The following is a 10,001-nucleotide window of genomic DNA, read 5'->3' as shown; positions in this document are numbered from 1 at the left end:
TAAAGGTGTGTCAGGTATCCTGTACAATAGTTTGGGTTACAGAAGTCCAAATAATTCTACTGATGACCTTGCGATCGAAAGCAACGATCGATCAGTGGCTTCAACATCACTGATAAGGTACAAGTTCTCCCCATGCAAAGAGCCGTCTCAGCGTCCTACTCTCGTTACGCGTTGAATCAAGCAACACCGATTTAACTTTTAACCATCAGTCAAGGTGCGTCAGGATTATTTCGAAACTGTACATTTTCAGGTTCGGTCAATGTTCAATTTGTTAACCATTAAATTAAAGTAGACTGTGTAACGTCGCGTCTCTGATTTACTGTCTCGCGCTTTCTCCGATTCAACGCCGAGACATCTATTTTTAGCAGTGTACAAGATTTTATTGTTCTTATGTAAATATCCAAACAAAATTGTTACTTTCTTTGACCTCTTGCCCCGTTTTCTTTGTTGCTAGTTTTCAACGCGTTTTCGTTATGCATTTATATATGACGTAAATAAAGTAATTTATCAATGCAATGCATTGCAATGCAGTGTATGGTTTGTGTTCATGCAGTGTGTGTGGGGGCTACATGAACGTATCCACTCATTAAAATATGCTCGTTCCCGACGATGTATTACCGACGATCTTTTTCTGTACGTGTGAATTCGCCTTTTCGGGCATATAAATAACCACAGAATCACATTTAGAAGAAATAGACACACATTTTGATATAATATAATAGCAATAACTCCCGCCGAAGGCGGGTATACACTCGAATTTGGTACAATTCGCTCCATATAGCACTCGCCATTCGGCTCGTGCTATATGTCGCGAATTGTACCAAAATCTCGTGTATACCCGCCTTCGGCGGGGGTTATTGCTTAAATATATATCAAACTCTTCGTTAGACTCTAAGGAATATGGAAATCCTTGATGACAGAGCCAAACATTGTTACAAATTAAGTGAGAGCACAATATGTAACATGGTGTAGGAAGACTAAAGCCAACATTTGTTGGGATAAAATAAAAAATACTATGTGTTGGGTTGGTAGGGGGAGAGGATTGCTCGCAGGGAAAAAAGAAAGAATAGAAAACCAATATAGTACACTGATTAAGAGCTTACCTCTACCACGATACAACATTTGTAAAAATCATTGTGAAAAACCAACTAAAGACAATGTACTTCAAGAATTCTAATTTCTGTTAGAGGTCAGCAGTGGAACTCCCTGGAAATTTTCACTGTCAAAAAAATCACAGAACTTGCTATAACAAAGAGAATAAAAACACCATGACTGTGGAATCACCCACTGATGTACTCTTCCCCCGCCAGTAAACTTCAAACACATGTGCAACTCCATATATGGAGCACTAAAAGATAATAACATTGCTGACCTCGATTTTTTAATTTGTCACTACGTCTTTAACAACAAACTTGTTTTGAAAGCCCGTAAAGTATCGAAATCCACTTGTGATTTCTGTAAATTGTCTGAAGAAGATACTTTTCATCTCTTCTACCATTGCCCTACACTCAAGCCACTGTGGAACTATGTTTTCAATTTAATTCATAAATTTACAAACACTTATCATACAAACACACTACGCGACGCCAAACACGTAATATACACATACCTAGACAAGACAGACAAATATACCTACATCATAATCAACTACATCCTCTCACTAGCGAAACACTGCATTTACATTAGAGTATCAACGACACCAACACAATGAAGATTTATTTTTGTTCAATATGTCTTTTGGTAAAAACAACTTAACGTACTCATCAAATTGGTAGAAGACGAACTGAGCTACGAAGTGACCTTCGACACCACATCGACAGACAACACAAACACGTTCACACACACACACACACACACACACACACACACACACACACACACACACACGTGTTCACTGAAATAATTGCATGACTGTGATTAGTTGTATTCATGTATGTAAGACCCGCTGGGTATTCATCAGTCTGATAACTGAGTGTACGTCGTTGTGACATGGACAACTAAGAAGTCAAATCAAGTACTAAGGTAATATATGTCGTAAATTTAAGTCCCGCTGGGCAATAAGTACTTTTAAATACTCCTTCATTTGTTCAACTATTACTAAGTCCCGCTGGGCAATTAACTTGTGTAATAGGTAAAATTATCAATTTGTAAGTCCCGCTGGGCAATAATAAAATGTAAGTTTAAATATTTTGTTAACTATTACTAGTGTAAGTCTCGCTGGGCAATTAATTAATGTAATAGGTAAAAATGTAAACATTGTAAGTCCCGTAAGGCAATACAATATGAAAAATATTATTTAAAGTGTAATTCTCGCTGGGCAATAGAGAAAAAGAAAAACAAAAAATACTAATATTATTTAAAGTGCAGGTCCCGCTGGGCAACAAAGAAATGTAACAAATTATAATTATTCATAAGTCGCGCTGGGCAGAAAACGTGTAACACTTACAAGCAAAGCTTGTAAATTAAACCTTTGTATATATTCTTTCTTTGACATTTTATTTAATCTGAAATGTCAATCCTTTTTCACAAGGCAAGCCATCGGGCCTGTCTTTTAATAAAAGATAAAATAAAAATCCCAGTACGCCCTAAGTATAAACATTTGTAATGGTGAACCTCACTATATCCTCAGGATTTACTATATTCACTGACTTTGGTGTGGGTAATTTTGCGAGGAACGCCTCGATCTGCTGTATTAACTTATCCTTTTTCTTCTTTAAAAAAAAATATGCCATGGGCTTTTACCACCAACACATAAAATACCCCACAGGCGATGTACATGCACGTTTTCACCAGCACATTACAACTAAATTACAAAATGTGGAAGCTGTATTATTAGATTGTATGCGTGTGACGCCTTATCGGGAACGCTAACTAACATGCAAATTCTTTCCAGGTGTACTCGCCACGCCACGCCACTCCAGGCGAGTGTCACAGTACCACAAACAACAAAAGGTCCCTAGTACTTCCCTGTTTGTCTTTTTACAAACGAAAGGGACAGCTATTGCGAGCAATATTACGGTGAGAAAATGAAATGGAGAAAAACAAACACAAAACGACGTATGTTCCAACCTCCTGGGTGACAAATACTGTTTATTTCATAAACGTCTTTTTTTCTCTCTTTTTCTTTTGCTCCCCAAATAAGCAAAAGGGCGAGATACAAAAATGACCCACACATATTCCCGAACAAGGTTCACTGCTAACACAAGTATGTACAGTTCAGAGTAGGAGTAACATTCACTGAACACAGGAGAACCAGTAAAAGTAAAACATTTGTATCTGTCTTTGTGCATGTCGTCGTTCGTGTGACCATCCCCAGCCACAGTGAGTGTGGGTTAACACCATTATCACTTGACATTGGAATAGAAGTGGATGCTTGTGCACAGGAATACTGTCCACCAGTACTGGGTTGAGCGGCTGAGCAGTGTCCCTGCACAAAAACGTCACTGTTGTAGCCATGAGTCTTGCTCTTTAGGGCGAACATATTCGAAGTGGCTCCACTGAGAGTTTTTCCGAAAGTATGGTTAAAAATTGGCCCAGTATTGTCCGGAAAACGCAAACTCTCTCGAGTTTTAACATGCCCAGTCTCCCGAAAAAAATGAGAAGTTTAAAGAATGCCATATATCTCGCCAGAATATGTTGTTGTTGTTGTTGTTGTTGTTGTTTTTGTTGTTGTTGTTGTTGTTGTTGTTGTTGTTGTTGTTGTTGTTGTTGTTGTTGCGGTAGTTTCTATCTTGATCAAACAGTACCCGCATCTTCTGCATGAAAAGAGGGTTTGCCTGTTTTGGGGTCATATGAGCTTTTGCTTGCTCTTCAGACATTTTCTTTACATATCTAGTCAGCTGGATTTTATACTGATGAGATTGTGTAGTTTAGAGCAACAGATGCAACACCTCCGTTTATCTGTACTATTAGAGAAAGACATTGAACAATTTCGTTGCAGTCAACAACCCATGAGAGGTCAGTATGCATGTAATTGAAATCAACAATGCCATAATAAGTTTAAATTTAAATCTAGACAGAGTATTAAATAGTGCCACTGTAGGCAATTGAACAATATACAACTAAGAACTATATAGAACAGTCTACTAGTAAACCAAATATGCATCCCCAATACCTACATGTACAGTACCAAGCGACCTTATAGTAGTATTGATAGCACCAAAATGAGTTCTAGCTCATTCAACCAACGTGATCACATCGCCATGGCACCAAAACCAAGTAGACCTACCCCCTTATTGAAGTGTTACCCACCCCCATTCAGACTGAAAGTTCCCCAGCTACTAGTATGCGAACACCTACTGATTCACTGTTAGAGGAATCACAAACTAAGTGTAAGAGAACAATGCCAGTCCCCAGTACTTCTGGTATCACCTCCAACTTAACCAACCAACAAGAAAAGGAATCAATTCATAATGATGAAATAGAACAGATACATGATTATACACCAGGCTATATTACAATAGATACAGTATATCAGTCAGAAAACATTAATCCAATTTCAACAAGTCAACAAACCAATCAAAGCAATGATTTGTTTAGGCATGCGTTACCGCAAAACAAGAAGACGTCGTCGGAGAAAGTCAAACAGAATCATACTACCAGCCCTTTATGTAACAATCAACAAGGAAATACCTGTCTTCGACAGATTAAGATAGCCACCTTCAACACAAAGAATATAAAAACAAATGTCAACTACACCATGAATATACTACGTCAAGTTCAAGTTCTGTGCATTCAATTGCAAGAACACTGGCTTTTTGAATTCGAGAGACCAGTATTCAACAATCTGTTTCCAACACATACAACATTTAGGAAATATGTAGACACTAGTGATCCAATTCCTCCAACTCAGAGACCAAGAGGCTATGGAGGTGTGGCAGTAATGTGGGACACCCAACTTGATAACGTAATCACTACCCATCCAGATGGTTCAATTAACATCTGTGTCATTAACTTTTATCAACTATTAACTGTGAAACACCTATCTGTGTGGTTAATGTTTACATGCCGTCAATTGCAAGGAACTCTAGTAATGGTGAATATAAGTTTGACTCTGCACTTGACGAATTGAGTGAAATAGTACACGAATTCTCCAAGCAATACAGTATTATCATCACTGGTGATATTAATGCATCATTACATCGTAATCCTCCGACCCCCTGTGATAGAAAACTCCAAACATTTTGCAATGAAAACCTCTTGTCATTGGACTATAACTATCCAGTTAAAGACACATTTCGCCATGAAAATATGAATGATATCCCACAAATTGATTACATTATTGAACAGATTGATAATGGCCCTAGACGTCTGCAACAGATTCATATCTATAACGAAGATGCTGATAATCTATCTGATCATGTTCCTGTTCAAGCTGTAATCAGCTTGTCCACAAGACATCAAAAGAATGTACCGAGTATTGCCCACCCTGATGAATCGAATTGTCACAGCCCCGTACGTAAAGTCAACTGGGATAAAGTTAATACAGAAGTATATAGACAGAAACTCAACCTGTACCTACCCAGTCCTGTAACTGAATTTCAAACTAAACTTGATATTGATAGCTATACCCTCTCCCTCATTACTGCTATAACATCTGCTGCATACGAAGCCAGTAATACCACTAATAACTTGCATAAAAATAACAGGAAGAAACAAGGCATTAAGGTTTGGAATCCCTCAATTGCTGCAGCTATGCAAAGAAACAGACAGGCTGCATCCCAGTGAATCAAAGCCGGACGATCAACCAACCCCAAGAATGATTTTATTAAACGTAGGCGTGAAACTAGAACACAACTACGTCAAGCAATACAAATTACACATGCAATCAGAAGAGACACTCTATACAATAGCATACAAGCAGCACACAGTGAAGACAAGAATACCTTCTATAAGCTAATTAAAATGTAGAGGAAATCAAGAGGTGTGAATATCAAGGAGCTACAAGTTAATAACAAGTCATTCACAGAAAACAATATTATACATGGCTTTAAATCACATTTTGCAAAGTTGGCAACTGGGGGGATATAAGTTGCCCACATAGAAGCAATTACCTTGGGACTAAGTCCATTTTTTCCATGACAGCCAGAACCAAGTAGGGCGTATGTTGCCTTTCGTGTTGAGGATATATTTACGTCAATGTTAGCTTTTAGGGTTTTTATCCCAAGATGGACAGTAGATGATTATACTGATAGTTCATCCCATTGCAGTAATAAACTTTGTTTTGTAGAGTCTTGCTTAATAGGTATAACCGAGCTTTTACTGAGATTCATTGAATATCTTTCATTTGTAGTATAGTTGGTAACACAGTCGAGTACTTGTTGAGCTTCCAAGTTCTTTTCAACTAGTATGGAGGTATCATCTGCAAATGTTGGACATACGCAGTTAACATTACCAATGTGGCAACCAATACCCTTATTATAGACTGTGTCGAGAAGATCATTTATTATGAATACTTTGTATAGATGTGCTGATAGTATACTTCCTTGGCGTACTCCTTGTTGGATTGTAAAGTTATCTGAAATTCAGCATGACCCCCCCCCACTGCCAATTTCAAAAACAGCCCCCCCCCCCCCGGCCGAAGGAACTGACTGGTCCCTAAATGTAGGTCACCTTGGGAAAGGCGTACACCTTTGGTAGTTTCACAGTCCTTACATTTCATTTTATGGAGTGTGACGAGTGTATTACGACTGTAGCAATGTAACTTTGCAGAGAGAGGTTCTTTCGACATGCTCACTCAGTCTATTGCGTCCTTTGTTAACATCTGCACCCTCTACAGACACCCAAGAGAAAGTTTTTCGATGCTGGACTTTTATATTCACAGCATGTTCTATTTCCCACGCTGGGATATTGAACTGAAAGAAATTTTTAACAACCCTTTTAATTGCATGTAGAGGGCACCCCCAGACAGGATCCTGCAGAAGGCAGACAGCCGTAAGTCAAGGGCTTTTCGTGATCGCCCCTGTCTAAATGTACAACTATTTTACAAGCACACATCCAAATAGTGAACACATGAAAGAAATTTATTCAAGGTTTTATTTGATGACTTCATCTCACAGGTGCATATACTTACAGAGAATTACAAAAGGTGACATACAATTTTCACCACATGGTTTTTACAGTCTCACACGAAAGAAATTTATTCAAGGTGCTTTTTATGACTTTGAATTCATCTTACAGGTGCATATTCTTACAAGGGAATTACGAAAGGTGGCATACAAATTTTACCACTTACATGTTTGTTTTTTTCTTTACAATCTCTGGCGAAGTGCCCAACAATGCCACAAACATAACTTTTCAAATCTCTGTGTTTTGTGTTAGTGTCTTTTCTGTAGTTTTTGGACCGACGATGTGGACTATCATTATTATAATGGGTTTGCCGCTGGTCAGGTTGAAGGAACTTGGACACTATTGATGCTATTTCCTCCTCTTCTTTATTTCACAATAACAACGATAAGGTGGCCTGCTTCTTGACCAAAATCATTGGTCTCAAATTGGGCCCTGAACCTTTTCAATTTTGGGTGCAAAACTTTTGTAGCCCGATCCACGAGTACTCTTAATCCATTCAGTATTTGTGTGGCCTTGCGTTCCATGTTGGCGTTTGTGCTAGCTCCGTCACCTTTTGTAGAGCATCGTCGACAGATGTAGCGTCTGTCGCCTTTTCTAATTCTTCTAATTTCTTTTGCAGTCCGTCCAACTGCAGCTGCACCTGCAGCATACAAAGTACACTCTTAGTACGTATTCTACAGTTCACAAACTGTTTCTCACTTTTCCTCGCAGGGAAATCTTTGTCCCTCGTGGACTGTAAAACGCCTTCAATCGCGTGGTGCATAATATTTTACAGTTCACACCTGTTTCTCACTTTTCCTCGCAGGGAAAGTGCTGTCCCTCATGGACTATAAAACTCCATGACTTGCTATCTTTAATTCGATTATAGGCACTTTTTAGTCTATCCAGTTTATTGTTTTTCATAGAATGTGCAAAGACACGCCTATAAATATTTTTCTTCTGGCTCCTCTCATCACCGTTCATTATACGAATACTATAGTGTGCAGTAGTAGTGTGCCACCTGCATGTTGCTTATACCATTTCAAATACTCTTCACTGACTTGGTGTAACTTGTATGCGAGCGCCACACATTGTTCGAACACAACATTTCCTATACTGTTGAGTCCTGTATGTACTTTTTCTGAGAACGAGAGCTTACCCTGCCCACCCAAACCCTACAAGGTAATTTATGATACAGTAATATAAGCTCTCTTCTGCCTGCTGCCACAGGAACAAAGTGATAGGACACGTACGTACCTGTGAATCATTGACTTTAATGGGGGACTGGTCACTTCTACGCTCCTCGGGCCGGGAACGGACTGGTCTTGCTGATGACGTGACGTGGTTGCTGTTGCCTGGGCTAACGTAGTCGTATCTTGACTGGTCACTCTACCAGGTTGGTGGGCATCCACGAAGGCAGCTACTTGAGGTTGCAGGGTTGTTGCTGTTGTTGACTTGCCAGTCTGCCATTTGTCGGGTGAAGACCTGTTGCCTCTTGTCTGCTGGTGTGCGTGCGTTGGAAGCCCGGGGGCAACTCCCATAGACGGCTATACGGGGAGGGTCCGCGCGAAAGGGGTCGTTTTTTTTATGTTGGTTGGTATCAGAAAGGGTATACTTTTCATGAAGTGTTGGTATCAGAAAGGGTCTGTAAATTAGACTATGCAATCTGGAAGCGTTTCAACCTGTTTTTCTTCCATGAAAACTTCTCTCGTCGCTTCAGATCTAGGGCCACCTCTCCCTTAAAACTCTTGGTTTTAGTCACGTACAGCATGCAATATTCCTGCAACCATAACCAGACTGAGCTCGAGCGTGTCTCCAGCAATGGTATAATGTGTAAACATCCAAAAATGCAAGAACCGGACCATAATGATAATTATCAACATATAGATGACGACGGGGTTATCAGATTTGTAGTGCCACCATCAACACAAGACAGCAGACTGAGTGCTAGTGAACTGAGACGGTCAGGGCGAACAAGGACGGTTCGAATTGTAATTAAAATGGTATCAGAAAGGGTATCCTTTTTTGCATAAAAGTGGTATCACAACAGTTTTAATGCTTGTGAGGAGGTCCCCGTAATGTTACCCATGGAGTTGCCCCCCCCCCCCCCGGGGGGGGGGATTGAAAGCCATGAATGTAAACTCACTGTTGTAGCCCTGTCTATGCGAGGAATGACGGACGTGTCTCTTTACACGCCATATTTTTATACGCAAAAAATCGTGTTCATTAGAGCGGAGAGGCTCAACAAAAAAATGTGACCTAAGGAGAGGTGCATTAGTGTCACCGAAGCAAGAAGGCTATCGGGTAGTAACAATGTAGAGCGAAAAATATTGTATTTGGAGTGCAGAACCTACTCCATAGAAGCATTTTATGCACATGTCGGGTGATACCTTCACGTACATATACATGCACATATACTACACGTGTATATAAAGTGTACAAAAATAGAAAGTTATCAACAGATATTGTGATAGAAGACAGCAGCATATATAGTAGCAGTACTATGGGCTACTTCTTAGCCTTGACCAAAAGCGTCTTAATCCTTTCAGGACTAGAAACTTTCCCGCCAAAATTTTTGAACAAAAATTCTTGTTTCTCTGTAAATTTTGGAAAAAGATCAACTTTATTTTAGATCAGAATTCAAGAAATATTACTTCCCAATGAAGTAATATTCTTAAATTTTAGGAAATGTTCTTACAATCAAGTTTCTATTTATTCCAATGTCGTCTCTAGGAATGAAAGGGTTAAAGCCTGTTAAGTCATTGGCAATGTAGGGTATCAAGGTCGAAACACAAGCCCAGGCTTTCATTATTCCCAAGGACAAAAAGATAGTTTCATAGCATTAACGACAGAAACCCTAACACAGCGAGCTACCCCCCTCACTGTAGTCCAAAAAATAATGGGAAAATGAAACTCATTTTCCTTAGCAGTCCCACATGCCAGATTATACATAC

The sequence above is a fragment of the Glandiceps talaboti genome, chromosome 6, assembly GCF_964340395.1.
Source record: "Glandiceps talaboti chromosome 6, keGlaTala1.1, whole genome shotgun sequence".
NCBI lineage: Eukaryota > Metazoa > Hemichordata > Enteropneusta > Spengelidae > Glandiceps > Glandiceps talaboti.
This window is presented reverse-complemented; position numbering follows the sequence as displayed.